This window comes from Neomonachus schauinslandi, chromosome 14 (genome assembly GCF_002201575.2).
Source record: "Neomonachus schauinslandi chromosome 14, ASM220157v2, whole genome shotgun sequence".
Taxonomy (NCBI): Eukaryota; Metazoa; Chordata; class Mammalia; order Carnivora; family Phocidae; genus Neomonachus; species Neomonachus schauinslandi.
This window is the reverse complement of record NC_058416.1, coordinates 28,793,807-28,820,277: the sequence shown is the minus strand read 5'-3', so window position 1 is coordinate 28,820,277 and position 26,471 is coordinate 28,793,807.

Sequence of the window (26,471 nt, the reverse complement as noted above, 5' to 3'; positions counted from 1 at the left end):
TTAGCAGTTTTTGTCACCCAATAGACAGTGAGGTCCTGAGGGAACAGGATACGGGACAGGAAAGTTTTGAAGGGATGTAAAGTTTTCTGGAATATGAAAGGTGTAAATGAGCATTTAGGAGCCAGGAGAAAGGAGATTTGATTTGGAAAGAAAGAATAACATTCCCCTAATTCCCATTTTGCTTCTGGCTAGAACTACTCAGATGCCATGGCTTATGAGACCAAGGCAAAACGTCTGAACAAACTCAACTCTTGTTTTCTGTTTTTTGTTTTTTTCCCCCCCACCACCAATTACTCTCTGAGAATACAAGGAGGAATTTCTCAGTTTAAAAGAAATGTTTGTAGTACCCAGGCCTGGGTAGGAGGCAAAACACATCAAATAACATCAAATAAAACTCAGGAAGTGATTTCAAAAAAAGAGGATGCAAGCGAAACATCTGTTTCAACCCTATTGGCAGGTAATGGCCAGGCAACTTAATGAGAAATTATTGTCTTGGGGTATACCAGTCATTCTCATTCCTCAGCTCAATAATTAAATGTTCAAGGAAACACTATCGACCAAATATAACTTGTCAACAAGCTCCCCTGCATTTTTATAGAGGAGAAAATGGTTTCTTGGTTGGAATTATTTGATCAATTGAGGAATTTTTAAAATAATGAGTCTATTTCCCGGAAACAAAAGTTTAAGGACTTGAGAATCACTCTAAATTTTGTTTTGTTCACTGAAATCCCAGAACATGGAGAAATAACTGGGACAATAAGAGAATGTGGACAGGTGGCAGTTTTCCTAGAAAGAGGGGAGGGATCTTCCCCAAGCTCCTCCCCTCTGCCTGCACATCCATTAGCCTGAAAAGAGGGTACCACAGCGGAAGCCATCGCCCCCTCAAGAGGGCCTAGAAGGTGTTGCTGGGAGCCTGGGTCATGTTCAGTGGAAGGCTTGGATCCTTAGCCTCTAAATACTACACATGTAACTTTAGAAAAACTATTTAGCCTTGCCACCTCTATTATGGGGTAAATGTTTATATCCCACAAAAATCTGAATGTTAAAAGTCCTAACCTCCAATGTGGTGAAGGTGGTGTCTTTGAGAGATAATTAGGTTTAGGTGAAGTCATGAGAGTGGAACTCTTATTGTGGAATTAGTACCCTCATAAGAAGAGGAAGAGACACCAGAGCACGCACGCGTCTCTCACTCTCTCTCTCCACATATACACACCAAGGAAAGGTCATGTGAGCACACGGCAAGAAGGCCGCTGTTTTAACTTCTGTTATCAGGACACTTATTTTCTGATTACCCAGTCACTCTACCATCATGTTCTGTGCTCCTACCAGGTGCCAGCTCCTATGCTATGGAGAAGGTGATGTAACAATGAGAAATAATGTTCCTACTCTCAAGCAGCTTTCAGTTGGCAAAACTGTGTCCTGCAGCTATAATAAAGTGAGCTCACTGAGCTCCCTAATCTGAGAAATCTTTTTAAAATGGGGGAGTGGTTCATGAATGTATAGTATTAGGATATGATGTATAGTATTATCTTGCAGAAAATCAAATTATTGGAAAAACGTATATTAGGAGAAGTTATTCCAACCAATCACCAAAAAGGCATTTCCTCCTGAACATAACAGTAATAATCTTTAGACCTAGAGTAATGTTTATTTTATTTTCCTCTGGTTCTAAAAGTACGCAGTGGTCTGAAAGCCAAAGTCTAATTTGTGGATTTTCACAGCTGAATCACATCCATTTCCTCCCCATTGGATACTAGTGGGCACTGCCACCATTGCTCAACAGTCACCCCAGTCAAACCGGACAGCTCCCCCAGGGAGAGCCAGGAGGGTTAGGTTCTATTTATAGCAAACCTGAAAAAGAGCACCTCTGAAGTAGAAGGTATTCAATGAAAAGACAAAGTTGGAGTAGAGGACCGACCATGAAGGCTCTTTCCAATCCCAGATTCCATCATTCTTAGAGACTTTTGGCTCATGAAATGTAACAGACATCCTAGCTAGGCTGTGAATAGAAGCCAGGTGTTCTCATTTCCAACTTGAGATTTTGTAAAGCAGGCAATGGTGGGTCTGGTGTATAGCTCAAGAAATAAAATACTATTGTCTTTTAGTTCAGGGAAAGAGTTTATAAGGCAAACAGATATACAGGTTAGCAAACTATTTTACCCAACTCTGCAAAGCCTCCTCTAAGCCTCAACTTATAGGATACAGATATACACAAAAAATATAGAGGCAGTCGTCACAAGAAAGCTAATGACAAACCCTTGAGAGAAGATTGGGTCCTTAGAAAACACCATTCCCTTCCAGTTAGGGGGCATGGGAGAGGGAAAGACAGCAACAACCTCCCCTAACCTCTTTGGGCTTTGGACAGAGACTAAATAGAGACATGGGACAGTTTTAAAGCTGACTGGATGATGGCCTTTCTGTGATTAGAATGTTCACAGGAGAAAACTTTAAAAAAAGGCATAGTGGCATGACATTCTAAGAGCCAGTTAAGAGGTATTCTAAATCTTGATGATCCAAAGAATAGGCGCAAGTTCAAAGGACATACTTGCAACCATTGAGGATATTGGGGCTCAAAAGAACAAGACCTCTCCAGCTAATCTCTGACCAGGACAAGAACCAAGAAATATACTGCTTATGGTTGTGCTTTATGAACAATTCATAGTTTCCTAAGGGAATTCATATTACATGGAGGTTAAGAGCATGAGACTTGAAATCAAAACGGAATATAACTCCCTATTAGCTGTGTGCCCTTGTCTCATTGAGACTCTCTTGGGCTTAGTTTTCTCATTTTTATAAGAGATCAATAGAGTCTTCAGAATATTGTTGTAAGATAAAGTGAGATAATATATACAGAACTCTTAGCATAAATTTAGGTACTTATAAATATAGATCTGGATTTTTACATTAATTTGAAATAATAATATAGAAAACAATTTTAATTCAAACCTCTTATACATGAATAAACCGTGATTAAAAGAGGACAACTTGTTCAAGAGGACATAGCTAACACAGCAAAGGAAAGAATCAACAAAATGAAAAGACAACTTCTGAATGGGAGAAAATGCTTGCAAATGCATTTGCAAATATATCATATATCTGATAAGGGATTAATATCCAAAAATACAAAGAACTCATACAACTGAATGGTTAAACACACACACATACACACACACACACACACCTGATTTAAAAATGGACAGGATAGGGGCACCTGGGTGGCTCAGTCATTAAGCGTCTGCCTTTGGCTCAGGTCATGATCCCAGGGTTCTGGGATGGAGCCCTGCATGAGGCTTCCTCCTCCGCGGGAAGCCTGCTTCTCCCTCTCCCACTCCCCCTGCTTGTGTTCCCTCTCTCACTGTGTCTCTCTCTCTCAAATAAATAAAACCTTTTAAAAAAATTTTTTTTTAATTTTTTTTAAATGGACAGAATAGACACTTTTCCAAAAATGACCTACAGATGGCCAACAGGTACATGAAAAAAAATGCTCAACCTCACTACTCACCAAGGAGAGGCAAATCAAAACCACAATGAGATATCCTATCACACCTACTAGAATGGCTGTTATCAAAAAGACAAGATGTAAATATTGGTGAGGATGTGGAGAAAAGGGAATCCTCATGTACTGTTCATGGGAATGTAAACTGGTAAAGCCATTATGGAAAATAGTAAAGAGGTTCCTCAAAAAATTAGAAATAGAGTTACCATATGATCCAGCAATTCCACTTCTAAGTTCTTACCCAAAGAATACAAAAACTCTAATTTGAAAAGCTATATGCACCCTTAGGTTTACTGCAACACTATTTACAATACCCAGGATACAGAAACAACCTAGGTGCCTATCAATGGATAAATGGATAAAGAAAATATAGTACATATGTGTGTATATATGTGTATGTACGTGTGTATATATGTGTATGTATATATATGCAATGGATATAGATTCATATATATGAATGTATATACATGCAATGGAATATTATGCAGCCATAAAAAAGAATGAAATCTTGCCATTTACAACTACATAGAAAGAACTCAAGGGCATTATGCTAAATGAAATAAGTCAGACAGAGAAAGACAAATACGGTATGTTCTTATATGTGGAATCTAAAAACAAAAACAAAGAAACACAACAACAAATCCCCCAAAAACCATGCTCATAGATACAGAGAACAGATTGGTGGTTGCCAGGGGGAGAGAGAGTGGTGGTGAGGGGTGAGCAAAATGGGTGAAGGGCATCAAGAGGTACAAACTTTGTTATAAAATAAATAGGTTGTATGTACAGCATGGTTACTATAGTTAATACTGTATTGCATATTTGGAAGTTGTTAAAAGATTTTTTAAAAGTTCTCATAAAAATGTGTAACTATGTAAGGTAAGGGATGTTAACTAGAATATTGTGATCATTTTTCCATGTATGTAAATATTGGATCACGTTATATACCTGAAACTAATATTATATGTCAATTATATGTCAGTAAAAAGCAAATTTAAAAAAGTAACACAGCTAAGAAGTCTCAGAGACAGGACCATAAGTCTTTTAATTTGGGGCCAGTGTTCTTTTTTGGGCACCATCCTCACATATGTTGGGGTTACTTACACATCTTAAACATCCTTTATTTTCCTATGGATCTATTCCCATAGCTTGTTCTTTCCCTGAAGGAATAAGTTCCCAAAATGTGCTACCACTCTACAAAATAAGACTTCTGTCAAGAGTAAGTTCTAATTCTCCAAGACTCTGGGGCACCTGGGTGGCTCAGTCCGTTGAGCGGCTGCCTTCGGCTCGGGTCGTGATCCCGGAGTCCTGGGATCGAGCCCCACATCGGGCTCCCTGCTCAGTGGAGAGCCTGCTTCTCCCTCTCCCTCTGCCTGCCTCTCTGCCTACTTATGCTTTCTCTGTCAAATAAATAAATAAAATCTTAAAAAAAAAAAAAACAAAACACAACTAATTCTCCAAGACTCTGTGATCTCTTAGCCTGTTTCATCATTTGACCCCTAAGATCAAATGTGTGTGTTCTAGCTTAAACTTTCCCTTATTTCCCTTATTTCCCTTGTTATCCTATAAACAAACAATGGTCATTCAGTACAACTTTAGATGAGTGCTTTCATATTTATCTATTGGTATTATCTTTTCTAGTATTAATAACTAAGGCTTTTAATCCCTAGCCCCATCAAGCTATGATCATGAAATGATAGAACCATGTGAAGATAGCCCTGCACACTCCATATCACACTCCCAGGGAATATATCAATGGATCAATTAATCCAGGACCTTGGATGAGTCAATAGAAATTCTTGAGTTAGAATCTAAATAAGAAATTTTATGTTTTTAAATTATTTTTCTTGTGAATTTTTTTTGTTAGGATTTTATTTATTAGAGAGAGCACAAGTAGGCAGAGCGGCAGGCAGATGGAGAGGGAGAAGCAGGCTCTCCACTGAGCAGAGAGCCCAGTGCAGGGCCCAATCCCAGGACCCTGGGATCATGACCTGAGCCAAAGGCAGACGCTTAACCTACTGAACCAACCAGGTGCCCTGTAAATTTGTTTTTATTGAGATAGGTGATGGGTTGGGAAATGTCACATGAGTTATGCCCGCCAGGTAAATGCCCAAAGAATAGGAAATTTTAAATGGGAGGGATGCCTAGGGATGTTGGGTACCTGTCTCTTCTATCTTTATGGGACCAGATGACTGAAGTGTCAAGAACTCTATGCTCTGAGCCAAGCTGAAGAGCTGGGCAGGCAGAGGAAGAAGAAAAATTTCACTCCCAGAGGAGGGAAAGGTTCAACCTCCTAAGAATTTTTGATGGTTTAATACCTTGGAACACAGGAGTTCTTTGGCCCCAGTTGTTTGCCAACTTATTATCCCATAGAAGTCCTGTAACTATACTAACTCTATGTAACAAGGACTATCCCCTTTACATCAAGCTTCAAGATAAGGAACTGTCTTGGGTCTCAAATAGGAAAGAAAATTAAGCCATTTGAATTCTGAATTACTTATGCAACACTATAACGATGAACTTGACATCCAAACCACTCAAAGATAAAAATACTTTTTTTCAGTATACCTTGGCTTGTGAATTAATGAAGTCTTACTCATTGTCCTCATTAATACCAAACTTTACAGAGATTAGTATCTGGTTCAATGATTCTAAAGATTCATACCATTCATTGCATCTCTTTCTGAATCAGACATATATGAGCCTATGCTTACAATGATCAATTCCAATGAACCACACTTCATTTCTATGTGACTGTGTCCTAAGCCGCATCTGCAGCCTTGGGTCATCTTGAGTGCCAGTGTCCTATTTCCAACTGTGCATTAAGCCATTGAGGATAATCTGTTGTCACCCAAAACTAATATATTTAATATTAAATTTTATTTCATTTTCCAAATCACTTCATATCTTACAGTAGGCACTATACAGATACTTGTTGGCTAAAACCATAAAATTCTTCCTCTTGATCTTGATATTACCATTTATTGCTTCATCATTCCCCAAGTCATTTTCTTTGACTCTGCCCTTTCCACGAACCCTCAAATCCAATCAGTCACCAGTTTGTCAAATATTTCTTTGAGACACATCTACTTTTGTCAACACCCATTCAGGGATCTTATTTTATGCCTCTTTATTGAACTCCCTACTCTGTTTTCCCCCCCACATTTTCTTTAATCAATCTTTTTAATCTATAGTTGCCAACCATGGTTTTGACAGCAGACTTCCCTTTTCCCTAATACTTAAATGTACTTACATGTAGTGAGTTAGAGAGACAGAGTGGGAATTCCACCAAGCAGAAAGGCTTCAGGACTCCTTTATCCCTTCTTCCACCAGAGATGACTTTTTTCTTCTATTTTACATGTTGGGATCTACATGAGTTTGCTTTAAAATTTTATCTACTGGCAAAAACAAGTTAGGAATCAATAGCCCATGTGTAAAAGGCAACATTCCTTAGCCTGGCATTTAAGGCTCTCCCAGTCTAGCCCCACACAACTGTTCAATTATAACTCATTTTATTTCTCTTTGAGTTTTCTCTTTAATTCTCTCATTAGGTCTTAGGTCTTCCCACCTTGCTCGCTCATGTCTCTTACCTAAATGCTGTCCATCTGTGGTAATCATTAGTAGTATTACCATATATTTCTACTTCCCTACTCCTCCAATGCAAGACAGAATTGCTTTTCTGAGGTTCACATGAGGATCTGGCCAAAGACAGTGTAAGTCACAAGTCAGTTACAGAACAGAGCATTAATTGCCTGTTTTGGACCTTCTGAAAGTCTACCTTGCTCCTGGTACTGCAACTAGTTATACTCCAGATAGTGGTTGTACCAGCAGCCTGGGTCCAAGAGTGAGGGAGAGATTGAGCAGATCTTCCAGCAATGCAAAGTGAGTGAGAACTAAACGTTGTCTTACGCCACTAAGATTTTGAGATTATATTGTGTTGTTATGAGCTTTCCTAAGCAATACACTATCCTTCTTCAAGGATGGACTAAAATAAAATCCTTTACAAGGTGATCTAAACCATTTTATTATTGACTCTGCACTCTCTACTTCCGCCAAGGAAAAATGCTTCTCAACGAATTATATCAGTGGCATATTAAGTAGCCACTCCATAGGAACTACAAAAACCTGTATAATTATTTGTACGCATTCGGCATGTAAAAAATAGGCTGCCCCACATTGTCATGCTATAAATGTATGTGCATAACTATCTCCCATTCACCATAAGCTCTTTGATTTGAATACACCCTAATATGTCTCAGGATGGAAAGAGTATTGCTCTCTGTGCTTCCCTGTCCCACCCAACCCCAGTATATTTATCCAGATGGAATTTGTTTAAATTAATACCAATGAAATTGCTGAAAAGACAGGTAATCTCATAAAACAAGTAAGAAAAAAAAAATGTTCAGCCTAAGAATTAAGTATGTGTGGGTGTGAGAAGCCTAAGAGCCTCAAAGACTTTACATACTCACTATTTATTTGTTCACCACTGGCCACCTCATCCTCTCCTGTCTATAACCTCCTTGACTTGAGACTAACCGAATGCATTTTAAGGTCCACTAAAATATGGAGTAGAGGATGGTGACCCCACTTTGCCATCTCACATACCCACTGTCTGAGTCCAAGGCTGTGTCAACTTCCTTTGTTATATAGCTCCCAAGGATGCTTAGCAAGCATTTACTTCTGGATTGTTGGAGTTTTTTCAATACCCACAGATATCAAGTTGAAAGAGAAAATTGGTCACTGCCCAGAATTACTAAAATGAGTTGCTAGTAGTTGATACTTACTTTGTACTTTCAGTGTGCCTGGCATTGCTGGAAGCATTTTGCATGTGTTAATTTAGTCTAGCATGGTGGTGGGTCAGACTGCCAGCACTTGAGTCCTTGCTTTTTAATTACTACCTGTGTGACCCTGGGAAGACAACCTCTCTGTGTCTCAGTGGTTATATATATGAGGTGATCATAATCGTACCTACCTCACAAGGTTGCTGTGGGACTTAATGCAATTAGTACATGCCTAGATCTTAAAGCACTGTCCAGGACACAGTGTTAAGCTCAGCACATGCAGTCTATTTTTGCTGCAGTGGGCCAGTCAGAATGTATACCCAGGCCTAAAAAATGTTGCAGGTGGAAGTCACAAATGTTAACATCAAACATTGCAGCTCTTTAATATGTCAAGAGGGCTATCAGGAATTGGCTATTGGTGCCCATTGAGATGGGGGAACTGGTTCCTGACAGATTCCTGCTGCCTGGCTATTTTGCTGCTCCTGTTTTGCATTAGAGTTGCCCCCCCCCCCCCCACACACACACTCAAGAGATAACAGGATATACTTAACATGTCAAAGTCTTTCATCCGGGACATTGTGGAATATGAGGACCACTGTCCTAGCATTTGTTCCCCATCAACAGAGGCTAGGCCACCCAGATAGAGCTTTATGGGAATGTCCTACCACTGTTAAACAGCATAAGAACTAATATAGTTCTCTAGAGAAGAAGAGATGATGGGAGTCTGACCTGCAATAATTGTTTCTAGAGCATAAGCTATCGTGAGATAGAAAAGACAGACTGTGTGGCAGGTCTGGGCTCTGGAATCCTGCTAGGATATACTCCCAGGTTGCTGTGTCATCCAGCTCTGTGGTCACAGCTTGTCAGTGTTTCACTTCTCAGAACATCCATAGGAGGCAAATCAGAAGTGATCAGTCCAACTTGGACAGGTGGGTTGCAGACTTTGTCCATGCAAATCTGATCATGGCAACCTACCAAAGACTGGCCTGGGAGGGAGAGAGGGAAGAAAAGCCATCTCCCCTCCCTCTGAAAGACCCAGCTTGGAAGCTTGCTTCTCCTTCTGCATCACTGCCAGGAAGGTGTGTGAGGGGTTCTCTGAATGCTAAATGGTAGACTTACTAACCAACTTGGGGAGTTTGCAGTAAGAAAGCAGGAAATATTTTTGCAGTGCTTCAATATTTATATTGTCAGTTTAACCATATTATCACTGTGAAAAAATCTAGAATACATAAAAAATAAAAATATTTGTAATCTTGACTTATAACCTCAGTTTTTCAATTGCCATTCCATGTTATTTTTCCCCAAATATTTTTCTATGTAATATCTTATCTAAGATTATAACGTTATTTAACCTCTGCTCCCCATGCTTGAATGATTAGATTGCTTCTAATTTCTTAAAATTGCAAAGACAGAGAAATATATTTGAACGTAAATCTTTATTGTAATTTCTGCCTATTTGCTTAACGTAGATTTCCAGAAGATTTTGAGTCAAACAGTATGAGTATTTTAAAGAAATTTATATATTTTTTATATTTTATATTCATATTTATATTATACATATATATAGCCCCATATTTTTGTATTCCTTTTTCAGGAAGGGATTTTATATTTCTACAACTGTGTGAAAGAGGCTAGCTCTTCCTAACCTCTTAGCCTTAGTTATAGGTAGGTAGGCAGAGATATTCGTTAACTTAATATAGGTTTTTAAAATCTTAAGCTAAATTTAAAAGTAGTTGAAGATTCATCCATATGGAACAATATCATTCATGGCAAAATGCCATAAAGCTTTAAACAGACTCTAAGTGATATTGGAATTGAGGGGGATAGAAAAAAAAAATCAATGAAACGAAAAATAGTCAGGGAAGACTTCAAGCAGCAGCTAGTCTTAAGCTGAACCTAAAATATTTGTTCAGATACGTAGAATATATGCATACTTGGGGAGGGGGTACACTTAGACAAAGAAGCTAAAACAAGCAAGAAATATTGGCAGCGGGGCAGGGGAGTGCTGTCCTTACAAACATTTATTTCCACAACTGTCATTCAAGTAATATTTACTTGATGCATATTAGGTACCTGGCAGTGTGCTACACGTTGAAATCGCAACATGAATAAAACACAGCTTTGTTTTATAGCTGAGTGAAATAGCCCTTATCTGTCCTCCCTGCCTCCAAGTTCATTCCACCCCAACCTATCACTAACACTACCATCAAAGTATCCTCCAAACTATAAACCTGTTTATATTATACCCTGCTTTTAATCCCCAGATCATTTTTAGAGGGTTGGAAAACTTCAGTGGCTTAGGCACACTTTAGAATAAAATCCGAAGAACTTAGTGGAGTTTTCACGGCTTTTCTCCATCTGGAGGCTTCCTACTTCCCCTCCTAACATCTAGCCTCTCTCCCTCTCTTTCCAGAAATAAGCTTCTTTCAGTTTGGTGAACTGGTCAGATACAAACTCTTTACACAATGTCTAGACTCCTGGGATTCACACATACTGTTCCTCATCTGAACATCTCCCCCTCTACCACACACTTTTGCTCCAAAACTTTCCACTTAGCTAACTCCTGTTCATCTTTTAGCTGTCAGCTTCAGGAAGACTTACCTTGGCCTTGAGTATGGGTTAAGTTTCCCTGCTACATATCCACTTCCCCTGGTATAACTTTCATCACATTTTATTGGCATAACTTCTTTTCTCATGGCTTCCTCAAGACTATGGGTTCGGTAAATGTCAAAACTTTGTCCTTCACATTCACCCCTAAGTTCCTATACATAGTAGTTCCTCAGTAAGTATTTGTTGAACTATTTTGAAGTGAATCTAGTTGCAGGGGGCTGGGTTGCTGCTATCATTCAGCCTGAAGATTTAGACTATTGAATCATGGAGTCAAGCAGAACCAGCATAAACCCTAAACAGAAGAGAACTCAGGCTCCGGTGACTGAACAGTGGCATGTCAATATAATAATAATCTACAAGATTTGAGTTTTCAGTTATCTTACATTAAGTAAGTCCCTACTGTGTTATCGCAGACTAGGAATCAGGAGACAAGATTTAAACTGGGAGGCTTGGAAGTCAGGTAAATTTAGATCCATTGCTTCTCTCTACCACTTTCTATGGGAGTTTGAGCAAATTTCTTAGCCTCTCTACTCCTGAATTCCCTCTTTTGTAATGGAGAAGCTAATGTCTCTTTCCAAGGACCATGAGATCAAATGTATAGAAAACTGAATACAGGGGTGCCTGGGTGGCTCAGTCGTTAAGCGTCTGCCTTCGGCTCAGGTCATGATTCCAGGTCCTGGGATCGAGCCCCGCATCGGGCTCCCTGCTCGGCAGGAAGCCTGCTTCTCCCTCTCCCACTCCCCCTGCTTGTATTCCCTCTCTCGCTGTGTCTCTCTCTGTCAAATAAATAAATAAAATCTTTAAAAATAAAATAAAAATAAAAATAAATTAAAAAAAAAAAGAAAACTGAATACAACTCCCAAACTCTCATATCCACTAAAATTCATTTCTTCCCTCTCGTTCTCAGCTCTTCCTCTTACTCTCTGAAGAAACTTGGACAAATCACTTCTTCCAGGGTCTTCATGCTCTCTGCTGTAAAACTAAGGGATTATGAGAAAGCAGTGGTTCCCCAAACTGGTCAAACTCAAGCATCATCAAGAGAGCTTTGGCTGAAAAACTCCAAGAGCGGACCCAGAAGTCAGTTTCTTTCCTTATAAAGTTCCCCAGGTGATCCTGCAGCAGCCAGCCCAGCCCAGAACTGCAGTCCAGTATCATGGAAACGCTAGCCTTTTCCAGCTTGAATAGGCAATAGTTTCACTTTTCTTCCTACTTCTCACATGGAAAATGTTTATGTAATAAATGAGAATAGGACTCACCTGGCTGGCATTTTTTTGTTCCACCAGACCAAAACTGGGCCGTAGTTGGCAATGAAGATCGGCTCTACGTGTGTGCATGTCTGTTTGCATGCATGTTTGCATGTTGGAGGCGGAGAAAGGAGAAGTATGCAAAATTTTTTACTTGCCTCAAACACTTCCTTTGTTGACTGGCATGAGCTAGACCTCCCAACAACGGAGGCACAGCAGGATGGAGCAGTGAACTGCCTACAGAAGGCTGTTCTTAAGTTGGAGAGAAAGTAAAGGAACCTTTAGCCTTCTGCTATTATTATTTTACTACACTGGCAGCTTGACCAATGATCATTGCCTTGTTAAGTCAACACCGGAAGATATGGTCATTATGGACTCATAGAACCAAGAAAAGACAAAAATCAAGACCAGTTCAGAGGCTGGTTGTTAATTTAACAGAGAGTATGAATGGAACCAAAGCCCATGAAGAAAAAAAGGAAGTTGGGTATCCACCAGATAAAACAACAGAAAACACAAAAACTGAATGAGGCATGCAAGTGATTCAAAGCCTGTAGAAAAATCTGAACTCTAAGCCAGCTGAGTTATATAGCAAATTCCATAAACATTTCGTGAGCCCAGATGTTATGATAAATTGATGAAAATCTATTAAGACATAGTCTATCCCTTTGAAGAACTTTCACCCTATAAAGAAACCTGAGAAGAAAGGTAATTAAGGACACACTCTGTGCTACCTGCATTACCCATGAAATCTTAACTTCTTAACAGCCCTGCATTGTGGATATCATCAGACAGGTTCAATGACTTGCCCGATATTCAGAAGTAGTATCAAGAAAGCTGGACTACCTCTTTACTAATAGATGGACTGTTTAGAAACATCATATGTTAATACAGAAGATATGTCTAAACATTTCTTTCTAGTGAATAATCAGAGTTCAAACACTCATCAAAGGACTATTTCATTAAGAATCACTAAGCCTGATGAGTTTCTCTGTGACAGCCCAGAAACTTAATGGTAACTGGAGTTTTAAGGTCAAAGATTTTGATTCTTGAAATGCCATTGCCATTTGGGTATTAACCCTCGAATTAGTCCCTGCCAGCCACGTGAATCTGTTCTTCCCTCTTCACTGAGCCAGAATAAGCAAAGAACTTTCCCCTTATTTACACCCACATGTAGGGTAAAATGACAGTCCAAACTCCAAAGAGTCATATGAAATGCTAGCTGGGCATTGGTGGGCAAAGGCTCATGCCAAAAGTGCTGGAGCACTGGAGACAAAATTCACCCAGTGGCTCCAAGAACAAAAATCCACATATTTTCTTTCTTCCTTTACCAACAAAAAAACTATCCCAAAATAAACAGTCTATCTAGGCTAATAATTGGACAACCAAGTATTCACTACTCCCCCAAACCCTCTTTAAAAGTCTCATTGCTAGAGCTGGAAAGAAATAGAAATAATCTTTGTGTCTGATTGAAAACAGGTTTCCTGATTCTCTTGGGCTTCCACGTTTAACAGCTCATTCCACAAAAACAATCTCCCTTCTCTGCTTGGCCTAGAAAGTTTCTGACTTTACTGGTGCATTTTAACACACAGACTGTCCCCCTCCAATGTGACCTGTCATCATTGAACTTTGAATATACAAATCCCAACCATCCACTCCCCCAAATTAGCAGAACACATCTCTCTGTTTTGACTCGCATTAGATGGTCGCTACTGAACTTGAAAAGGTTGCGTCTCACTTCCTGGCATCGTTGGACAGGTTGCAAATCATAACCACGCTAATTAGCACATAGATTTCTGGGTTTTAAGTATGCCAGGCAAGGGAGATGTAAGGTAGAAAGAGAAGGGAGAGGAAAGGGTCACTCAGGGAAGAAAATGGAAGGGAGGGAGCGTGTACAAAAGGAATTTGAGTGACGTTTTATTCTCCAAAGCAGATACCCCAGGGAGGATTAGCTTCAGGGAAAATCCTTCGCTGTTATCCTTACTTATTTGTTACACAGGAATAAATATTCTCATTCTTTCTTATTAGATCCTCTTTTCCTCTTCTTCTGGATCATGGAAACACAACAGGTTTGGGTAGGTACTGAATTAAATGATCTCTGGCCTTGCTATCAACTGCAATCAAGTCAACTGCAATCCTATCCATTACATAAATGAACTAGAAAAAGTAGGTCTTTAGAAAGTTTTGGAGCTAAGTTTTACATTTGTAGCAAAAAAATAGAACACTACCATATTTTTTTAAGTATACAAAGGTGTGCATACACACACACATATAATGTGTATATATATATATACACACACACATATAATACACCTATGTATATATATAGATATATGCACATAAATGTATAGAGATATGAAATGCTTCCAGTCCCCCAACAAATAAAAAGGGGCTTTGTTAGAGAAAAAAAAAAATTCCCCACAGCAGTCCTTGAAAGTGAAGGCTTATTTCCTTGTGCCACCAACTCCTTGCTCCCTAAAGCCTCAGGCTAACGCATTCTCTAATTCAGAATATGCACGCATTTATCAGAAAAAGCAGACTGTATGTCTTGTTTTCAAACTTTGTCTCTTTGCTTTCTCTGTCCTCCTCCACTACCCCCCTCCTCCAGCCCTTCAAATAGCTCTGTCCTAAATGAACCTTCCAGGCCGGTCTGATGTTAAAAGGGAAATGTTTATCTTGGAGTGTAAAGATAATTGACAATTAGAAAAGAGGACGCTTTTAGCTCTTGGTCAGGGCACTGCGCTCCTGGACAAAGTGCTCTTTTCTTTGAGGCAGGGTGGAGTGCTGAGTGACTCAGGCAACGATCTGTGCATGTTTACACTTAGGGCCTACCAGAGTCAAGGACTGGAGCTTTCTGGGGACAGATTTCCCTACCAACTGGTTTCAAATAATATCAATAACTCCTAAAGGGCAAGATCAAATTGTTCTAACTCCTCCTGGTGAGGAGTTCTAACTTTTCCTCCCATGTGCTGGTTTATGGAAATTGACTTGCAGAGTTGAACCCACACATGACCCAGGTTTTTGTTTTCACCACCCACCAGAAGAACATGCTATAGAAAGAACCAGCTTTCTCCCTGATTCTAATCTGAAGAGTTAGAAAATTGAGGGCATTTAAAAACAAAACCAAAAACTATTATTACACGATTATCTCAAATGTGGTTTGTTCCCTTATAAATACATTTTTATTTTATACAATTTTTATACTACTTTCTTTACAAAATCCACAGCCATTACTCTTCCCAATAAGTGTACTATTCTAATGTGTTTAATAAGCTTGTTTTTAGTTTTTATGTGTTCTTAAAATCAGGTACGTTTTATATAAATACATGTATTTTAAATTTTCTATAAAAGTTATTAAATTACATATCTCTGCTTTTTTCTCACTGTATTTTTAAGGTCCATTTATGACATTTTGTGTACATGTAATCTATTGCTTCTGTCTACCAGCTCTTTTATCTCAAATGCTCTATGTTGCCCAAGTCCAGAAATGACTGAATCTACCTTTCAAAAGAAAATTTAAAAATAGTGATTTGCTCTATCATATATTAAGACATACTACAAACCCATAATAAAAAAGTACATTTAGGGGTCAAGAACAGACATATAAATCAATAGAAATCCAAGAGACAAATGCCTACATATATAGAGATGTGTGATATATCATAAGGAGTGCACCATAAACAATGGGATAAGGGGAGATTGTTGAATAGGTGATGGTGGGAAACCTTGCTCACTATATATGTAGAAATAACTTGGTATTTAACACCACACTCAAGATGGACTACAGATGAATTAAAGGCCTCCTTGTGAAAGGTTAAAACTATAAAGTTCTAATATGGAAATATGAATAACTTTGTAACCTAGGATACCCTTTTAAAAGAAAATCTCAAAAGTGGAAATGAAGACCAAAAAATGTGATTTATAAATAATTAAGAATTTCTGTTCAATGAAAACCACAAGTGACAAAGCAAATTTTGAATTTAATAATTGGGTAGTAAGAAATTGTTATTGCTTCTTTTCACTTGACCTACTCCAAAGTCCAAAGAATACTCATTCACCCATTCTGTTCAAAATTAATGAACATATCAGCCTTCATTCTCTCCAAGCTCTGCATGGTTTTAAAGATAGTGACTGAAACACCTTATCTTTTCAATCTAACCCAACTAGTAGCCCCAAAAGGGAAAAGGGAGTCTTGGAGAGTTTCCTGATTATTAAGCAAAAATGTGTGCATAGAGATATTTTACTTGTTTCAAAGCATCAGAACACATAAACTCATTTCTTCCCCTTCTGTCTCAGGCCTGATACTAAGCATGCATGGAATTCCTTAGATAGTTCCTCTGAAAGAATTCTGAGCTTGCAGAACTAACAGAGGTTAGGAGTGTGTTGGCAGGGGAGAAATGGCTAAATTTAAGACCAGTTTTGTCCACACTTTCAAAACAAGGATGCAGGAAAAAGTGCATATTTGCTATTTAAGGTAGCAACTTCTTTCCAAGCTTCCTTAGTGGCACTTGTAAAATAAGAATGTGTTCAATTATAGGCATTGAAAGCTAGAAGGAAGCATGAAAGACCATTGATTACAACAAGGGAACTGTGGTGAAGAGTACTCAAATGACTAGTTAACTGAGCTAGGCCCAGAACTCACAGTTGACTCTTTGCCCTGTTCCATGATTCTCTGACTGTATTAGCGGGGGGGATTCAAAGTGCCATGGTGACCTCACAGTGTTGCGGTCAAACATTTCAAATTCTTAAGGGAAACAGCAATTGTTGACATCTGTCAGAAACTACAAAAACTACTAGGCTCAATGCAGTTCAGTTTCATGTGTTTTACTCTTCTTGAAGGCACCGTATCTTAGCGAAGCTGGATTTTCATCTGTTCCTGTGATTAATAGCAAGTACCACACAAAGTCAATGTGAAACAGGAAATAAAGGTGACAGCATCGGATTCCAAGGTTCGAGAATTTTGCAAAGCCCAGCAAGTCATTATAGTTATTTAAGAATGAAATTAAAATATTTTTTAATATATATATATGAAAAATATATATAACTATTATATATATAGTAGTTTCTCAAATGGCTATTAAGTTGTTAGGACATAAGTTGTATTAAGTTGCTTGGACCTAACTACTTAATAAACAGAAGCTTTAGCTCTTTCCTTTGGCCAAGGACACTGTGTTGGGCTGGGTGGGGGGGGGGGGGCGGATTGCTGAGACACAGAGAACAAAAATCAAAAATGTTTTGCCTTATTCTTTAGTCTGTCAGAAGGGTAACCTACTCTATAGTTGCAATGGTGCCTCTTCAGAGCCCCTTGAGACTTGGGATGGGGGATCCTGAGGACTCCCATCTGAAATTCAACAAAGCAGGTTCTTATCTACCTGTTTAACACTTTGCACATATCCATAGCCTTTTATTTGGAGAAAAGTTTGAGGAGCTGGGGACAAATGGATAGAATCCACATGTATGGTAGACAGGGATTAGGAGATGAATAAATTCCTCTGAATTGGGATTAGGAGATGAATAAATTCCTATTAAAAATGTCAGAGTAAAGCATGATAAATTTACTCCTGATCAAGAAGAGGATGCTAAAAATACAACACCAAGGAGTACAAGAGGGATCATTAAAAATAACCCTTAGTAGCTCCAATGGAAACCTTCCCAGGCCTAGCTTCAACTTCTAATTTAGTCCAAGTTTAAAAGTATCTTTTGTTTTAGGGCCCCTGGGTGGCTCAGTTGGTTGAGCCTCCAACTCCTGGTTTTAGCTCAGGTCATAATCTCATGGGTCGTGAGATGGAGCCCTCAGTCGGACTCCACGCTCAGCTCAGATTGAAGCTTGAAGACTCTCTTCCCTCCACCCCTTCCCCCGCTTGAGCACACACATGCTCTCACTCGCTCTCTAAATTTTTTTTAAGGTATCTTTAGTTTTATCCTAAATAGAAATGATTTAGATTCAAACTCACTAGCCCTTATTGACCCACAGTGTGATGTGTTAGTCATTTCTGTGGCTGGTATTAACTTGTTCGAAGTCACCTAGACTTGAAACTTAGAATTATTTTTGCCTCCTCCCTCTGTCTTACTCTCCATCATTACTTCAGGCTCTAAATCCTATATGTTTTATCTAAACAGTCCCTCTCTCATCCACCCTCACCCTGCTTCTTTTCATGGTGAGACAGTTAGCTGAAGTAAGGATGTGGTGCTAATTTTTTTTTTTTTTAAGATTATTTATTTGACAAAGAGAGACACAGCAAGAGAGGGAACACAAGCAGGGGGAGTGGGAGAGGGAGAAGCAGGCTTCCCGCTGAGCAGGGAGCCCGATGTGGGGCTTGATCCCAAGACTCTGGGATCGTGACCTGAGCCGAAGGCAGACGCTTAACGACTGAGCCACCCAGGTGCCCAAGGATGTGGTGCTAATTTAGCCAAATAAAATTATGGCTTTTCTGAAGGGCACGTAGATAGTTATAGTAGTGGAGTAAAGGAAGACGCTATGGGTGTCATCTCCATGCAAGCGGTATTTGGGGCAGCAAAAGAAAAGGTCAAGAAGAGAACTCAGGAGAATACATATAACAGCATGAGAAATAGTGACCCCATCAGGAGAGACAGAAAACCAGTCACCCAGAAAAAAACTATCATAGTTCAGGATCATAGAAACCAAAGGAAGAAAAGGATTGACTTAAGTTTCACACTGTATTCATAGATCCTGGCGGTCAAGGAGAAAAGGAAAATAGAGAAATAGAATTTCTGGTCTAAAACAAACTACCATCCCATTGAGGACAGAACATAGTCACAGAACAATTTAAGAGTAATGCAGGAGCAATATCATCTTAAAGGCAAAATATCTATACATTGGGGCCAACAGCAGGGATGAACAAAAAGGTACAATTTAAGGTTTCTATTATTTCTACATTCTTTTAAAGCGTATTACTTGAGCTCCTTTGAAGCTATTTATAAGGTGTTTAAGATATGTACTTTGATGAGGAGGAGGTCTATGGAAGCTTACCATACATTTATACAGTGGAGTTATAAGAAGGCTTATGGAGTCGTGGAATGTTAACACGCACCAGTTCTCCAAAGATTTTTGTCATCCAGACACTGCAAACTGGTAACTTACAAGCTATTTCTAGGCCACAGACATTGTTCTTTCACTCAAGATTGTGTTGTTTATTATTTTGATCCTTCTACCAACAATTAAAAATAGAGATTTTACATTAAATTCTTTATTTCTAACTTCTTTTAAACAATCAGAAGGTGCCTCTGTTGTGGACCAGCATACCGACATGGCAGCAATCAGCAGCAGATGAATCATAGTTGGCCCGGCTGAAGGGCGCCCAATCTGGCCTGATTCCTCATTGGCACTCCTGGCCTGGTTCTTATAGATATTCTGGTTTGCAAGCCTGCTACAGTGTGATCCGTACATTATACAGATGAGGAACATCCTGGAATCCAGGGTAACAAAAAAATCAAACAAAAGAAAAGACACTTGCTCAAAACCCATGGTTTACTAGAGGCAGAAATTGCCCCAACCTAGAATCTCCCCACTCCTACTTGGGGATTTATGGAACTAAGACATTGTACAATGTGACACACTAGGAAAAGTCCTAAAAGAGAAATCATTCCATTCCCAGGTCTATTGCTTATCTTTGGGTGGGTGACCTTTGACAAGTCTGCCCAAGTTCCCTCATCTATACAACAATAGTAATGGCATGTGCCCTCCTTCACTGTACTTACAAGAGAATAAAATATTTTTTAAATGTTCTCTAAAAATAAGGAAAACAGTGATTTTTACAACACTGGAATTAGCCAAAAGTCATAGGTTCTAGGGCTAGTTCCTCCACAAGCTAGTTGTAGGACCTTTTACAAGGATTCAAATGCGAATATTTTCCATGATCTTTGCCAGATTAATCTCATTCATCATTTTTTAAAAGGTTTCTCTTGAACTAAAACCTTTACTACTTGGGCCAAACCCAAATGTGAATTAAACTAATAGAGAATAAAAATGGGCTATTGAGCTGGGTCTACTTTATGGGCATGTCAGAAGCACACAGAGATGTTGATAAGGTACTGTCATTTGAAACCTCAGCATCTCCCACCTTGGCACAAAGCAGACCTCATCAAGAGTAGAGATCCAGAGCAGAGGTTGGAGAAGAAAAAGAGCGAGAAATGACTGGAGAAGTGCTTCCAGGGTGCTGAGTCAGCCAGAAGAGCATCCAGCTGAGCTCAATGGATCTTTTCTCAGTTACCTGGAGTGTTGGCTGGAGCCTGCTTGGCAGTGCCTCCTGGGAAGACAATTTTTAGTCCATCGATTCATATCAGCTGGGCAGTTTGCCCTGGTACTTAGGCACTCAGACAAAAATGCCCTTAATCACTGGCAAACTCTGAGATGTAGAGAGGGCCAGTGACTCAATCAGCACCCCAGGTCTGCCTGAAGGAGAAGGATGGTCTAGAAAGCTCAGAGTGTCAGTCACTGAGAATTCACAGGAACTAAGCCTTGACTTTTCAGGCCAACACTTTAAATAATCCCTAATTTTAGGGTCAGGAACATTCTACCTTAAGAGCACTGAACTTTTTCTTTTACCCTCGGTCAAAGCAAGAGCAGCTGGGGAGCGGGTTTTCAGGGCACTGCTCATGCGGTACCCTGTGCATATCCCTGTGATCTCTGCTAGGCTGACTACTACTTATCCCAGGGTGTGCATCCTCTAGGAAGCTTTTCCTGGCCTCCTCCTCTCTATTGGGATCCAGCCCCTACCCTGTCCTTCCTCAAAATTTCGCTTATTTTCCACTATTGTATCACCTTCACAGCATATTGTAACTGCTGCTTCTCTTATTTACCTCCTCGATAAGATTCTTTGAGACAAAGGTTCTATTTGATGATCCATCTATAGCGTCTAGCATATGAAATTCCATTAAATCCTGAAATGCTTATGGAGGGAAGGAGGTATAGGTGACTGTTATGATGAAAGTGAGCCATGTTTTGACTGAGGGAACAAAATGGTGCAACCAAGCTGGTGACCAAAGTCCCCAAAAGCAGTACTAATAGCAGAATCCAGTGTCTGCAGCATCAATACAGTTGGAGGAAAAACTAGTCCTAGAAAAGAGAATTAAAAGGCCTTTGGTCTTACTTTCGACCCCATCACACAGTAACTGCCTAGTTCAGGGGCAGACAACATGTGCTAGGCTTCAGCTTCTTCATCTGAAAGTCTTCAGGGGACAGGCGAGATCATTAACGTACAGGTATTTTGAAAGCTTAAAACGTCCTATGAATACAAAGGATTATTAAAGTCTCTATCCCCACTGTGAAGGAATTAGAACTACTTCCTCTATTCGATGTGTGGCTCCTGAAGCCCTTTGATCAAATAAGGAAAAAAAAAAAAAAAAGAATTATCTGCTCCTTGCTTATGAGAATGCTTTTATAAGATTTGTTCATGAACTAAAATTCATGAAACACAGAGATTGTATCACATTTTCATAATCATCAGGATGCCTTAAGCAGAGAACATCATAGAGTCCTCAAAACATAATCATGTTGGCTTTTTAGGAGAACTTCAGAAAGGCCAGATAGGATAACCCTAATTTACAGATGGTTAAACTGAAATTTACTGAGGTTAAGTGACTTGCTCAAGACTGTATACTTGGTAAACATCTAGAATAATGCTAAGCACAAGTTCAAAAACATTTATAGAAATATGGTGCTGGAAAGGGTCTAAAAAGTAAACAATTCCATTTCTGTACATACTTAAGGAAACCTTTCTGACAGAGGGTACGTGTAACAGCTGACAATCACTTAAACACCCTTTATTTTCCAGAAACAAAATGCTGTCCCTTTAATCTTTCATCTCAGGAGCCAGTTTACTCATGGTATAAAAAGAAAATAATTAAAATATATTCTATAGGTTTTTAAAGGATGAAAATAGATAATGTGTATGAAGTGCTTAGCAAGGACAATTCCTGGCACATAGTAAATATTCAATAAATGTGCGTTCTTCCTTATTACTCTTACTCATAATTTTCTTTAGTCTGCTTGTGTTTCTGATTTGCTTTTTCTGGATTCTCTCCAGCCACTTGCATCATTTTGTTTCAGATTCTTTGACTGTTTCAGGTGACTAGGGTGAAATCTGTTTTCATGATTTTCTAAATCATCCTTGGTAGAGTGGAAATTATTGGTCTTAATCTCTCTCTGCATCATAGAGACTTAGCAATGTGATGAATTGACAACAGCTGAGTCAAAGACAAAGCCTTTCCAGAAAGCTGGATTTTTTTCTTCCAGAATCTGAAAGCAACCTATTTGGCAACTTGCCATTACAATAGCATGACTGTGTGGCATCCCGCATCCTAAAAATGTAGATGAAATTCTTGTGAAATAAAGTTTTACTGTGACAACTGATTCTGATTTGAAGCATACTACGTGAAGTGCCTTATGTTAAACCCTTCAAGTGTGACCCAGAATGTGGGCAAGACCACCCATTGGAATGTAGAAAGAAACTATTGGAATCTGAACTTATGTATTAATGCAATCTCTTCTAGGACTTTTATCTTTAGCGGGTATTTAAGGTCTGTAATATATTACTACAGTTGCACATGTACAGAGTTTCTTAGTAAATATGCATATATTTGGGGGTCTGTGATAATTTTTATAGGTAAGGTATGTAATCAAGGTTTTGAAATCAATGGTTTATAAAAATCCTGAGATCAGCAGATGTTCAAAAAGTTCCTATGTCAAAATCTTCACCACTATCCATAAAAATAAAATAGAAAAGATATGTCATTTATAAACTAATGTTGCCATTTTACTGTTCTCAGTATGAATTTGAATTTGATAAAATTAGTTCAGTTGCCTAAATCTCTACTCTCTACTCCTTTATAAAACCTAGTTCAGATTTATTACAATCATTGTATAGAAAAATGGGTGCAATATGCTACCAACATTCAAAGTAAACATTCCTAAGAGCTGATGGAAAACCAAACCACAAATTCAGTGAAGATCTTGACACCCTTACTTTATAGCAATAGACCAAATCTTAGTCAACACTTTTCACAAATTTTCATGGGACAAACATTGACAAATACCGTGCCAGGTAACCAAGTTACACCTCACTTCCTTTAGGCAATCCTGTCATAAGCACGGTTCACTTCTCACTTTCAAGTCTGAGTGAGACCAAATGCATGGCCTCCCCTCCAAAAATGAGGAGACAAACTGTGAAAAATGTCTTCTCCCTGCTCCTCAGGGTAGTTAATCACTTCTAGGGATTGGCAGGTATCTGGGGATATTTCAGAGAATTTTCTTCCCCATTTGCAGTTCTTTTTCCTCCCCTGGTGGTTTAGTGTTGAAAGGTTACAGACTGAATGTGTCCTCCACACAAATTCATATATTGAAACCCAACTCCCGGTGTGATGATATTAGGAGGTGGGGACTTTGGAAAGCCATTAGATGATGAGAGTGCAGTCCTCAAGAAAGGAATCAGTGCCCTTATAGGAGACCCCAGAGAGCTTCCTTGCCTCTCTATGTGAGGACACAGTGGGAAGATGGCCATGCGCGAGTAAGAAGCAGGCTCTCACCAGACACCAAAGCTGCCAGTGCCCTGATCCTGCACTTCCCAGCCTCCAGAACTGTGAGAAATTTTTGTTGTTTAAGGCATTTAATCTATGGTATTTTTGTTATAGTACTATAAATATATTAAGACAGGGAACATAGTAAGGTAAGCCCCAAAGATCTCTACAGACACCTAGAGACACCAGAATCTTTCAAGATTACTTTGGAGAAAGATACTACCACCCTGACTCCGTTCTAACAGTCTCCCTGTGACCAAGCAGGCCTGGCAACCTAAATCATGGGACCCTGTAAAACATAACCTTCCACAAATGAATGTCCAAGGCAATGTTTCCTAACCCTTTATGAGTCATAAACCCTATAGCAGAAATCATTCTGAATGATCACCAAAACATTTCGCTTCCCTTCTGGGCACCAGGAATACTGCATTTCTTCAACTTTTTTGAATCTAAATGGAGCTATGTGACAAGTTCTATCCAGTAGAATGTGCAAAGAAGTGATGGAAGCCATGTCCAAGCCAGGATCTAAATGGTCCTACAGAATCATCCTTACTCTTTATCTCTTATCATTATCTGACTAAATGCAGAGTATCCACTGGGGAATTTTAAAAAAGATCATGGAGACAAGAAGAACACGAAAGAAACTGAGTCACAACCCATGAAAGGAGAAATTGATAAGATGGACTTGATTAAAATCAAAAACTCTGGCTCTACAAGAGACAAAAGAATGAAAAAACAAGCCACAGTCTAGGAGAAAACTCTTGCAAGATACATATCTGATAAAGGACTTACATCCAAAACATACAAAGAACGCTTAAAAATCAACAATAGGGAAACAAACAGCCCAACCAAAAACAGGACAAAAGATCTGAACAGACGCCTCACCAAAGATGGCAAATAAATATATGAAAAGATTCTCAAAATCATTTGTCCATTAGATAATTGTGAATTAAAACAAATATGAAATACTTCTACATACCGATTGGAATGGTTAAAATCCAAAAAACTTACAGTTTCAGGGACAGCTCAGAAAGGGTGAAATCAGGACTGAGACGCTTCTACAGAAACTTCTTTTCTCAAAAGCAGCCAGATCTCACAGGATCTCAGATTTTTATGAGGGCCAGCAGGGGAATCCTAAAATGAGAAACACCTGGGTTTTTCCCTCTCTCCACCTGGACCCTGGGTAACACATGGATCTTTTTGCCACGTCCATAGTTTTGTGCTCTCCATAGTGTCCTATATGGTTGGTGTCATATGTTGCATGACCTTTTAGGATGGCTTATTTCAGTTGGTAATATGCATTTGAGGTTCCCCATATGTCTCATCATGGCTCAGTAGCTCATTTCTTTTTGTTGCTGAATGGCATTCCATTACCCAGATGTACCCCATTTTATGTCTCTTTTTGCCTGTTGAGGAACATCTCAGTTGCTTTCGTGTTTGGGCAGTTATGAAGAAAGCCTCTGTAAACAAAAATAAATAAATAAAAATAAACTGACAATACCAATTGTAAACAACAGATGTAAATCAACAGAAACTCTCAGTTCATTGCTGGTGATTACAGCTACTTTGGAAGTCACTTTGGCAGCTTCTGACAAAGCCAAACCTAATTTTACCATATGATTCAATAATTGCCCTCCTAGGTATTTACCTAAATGAAAACGTATGTTCACACTAGAACCTGCACATGAAAGTTTATAGCAGCCGTATTCATAATCACCAAAAACTAGAGACAGCTGGGAAATTCTCCAACAGGTAAATGGATGACTAAACTATGATACATCCATATAATGGAATGTTACTTGGTGATTAAAAAAAGGATGTGATCTATGGAACTATGAGGAGACATGAGTTAGTCTTGGATGTGTGTTACTAGGTGAAAGAAATCACTGGGAGTGGTGGGGCACTGCTCATTCTATGGTTCCAGTTGCACCACATTTTGGAAAATACAGAATTGGTGGAATGTTAGTAAGATCAGTGGTTAAGGAGGGATAAAGTGTTGAGTAAGTGAAGCTCCAAAGATATTCTGTGGCATTGAAAACATTCTATATGTTACTGAATGGATGAAATGTGGAATGTGGCAAAACAAACTGTATTACAAATGCCTGAAACAACTCTATAGAAGGGAACAGGGGCAAAAGGTGCTGACCTAAATAACTACAAATGAATAGAATCTGCAAGACCAAGGTAAAAGCAACAACAACAACAACAACAACAACAAACATAAGTAATGAACTTTTGCTAATAAAGCAGTCTCCCCGGGGTATACAAACACAAACACAAACACACACACACACACACACACACATTAACAATTCTGACACCACTATACATAATGGCACAATTAAGAAGAAAATGAATGGCAGTTGGGGGAGCCAGGTTTCTCATCTTGAAGTGGGAGGTTACAAATAAACAAGAGACGAGACTGATTTCATGTGGTAATGGATTAGTGTTTAAGACATCAGTAAGAACTTATGTTTAGTGTAATATAGATGCAGATGGTGACATAAAGAAAAACTTGCATGTTTATGTATATATACATACATTTCTTTGCTCTGTCGGATGATCCTGCAGCAATAGCATACCCAGAACCCAGATGTTATTTTCTATTATCATTGTCAGTAAGAGGCCCAGGGTCTCTTGGAGAAGTGGCTGATTCTAGGACTAGGGCAGGAAATATACAATATGCGCCTGGAGCATCTCCCAGTAGCAGTAGGGATGTGCTAAAACACACACACAATGAAAGGATTATGAATAAATGAATAAATGGGAGAAAGAGACAAATCTCTTTCTCCCAAATTACAAATAATTTAC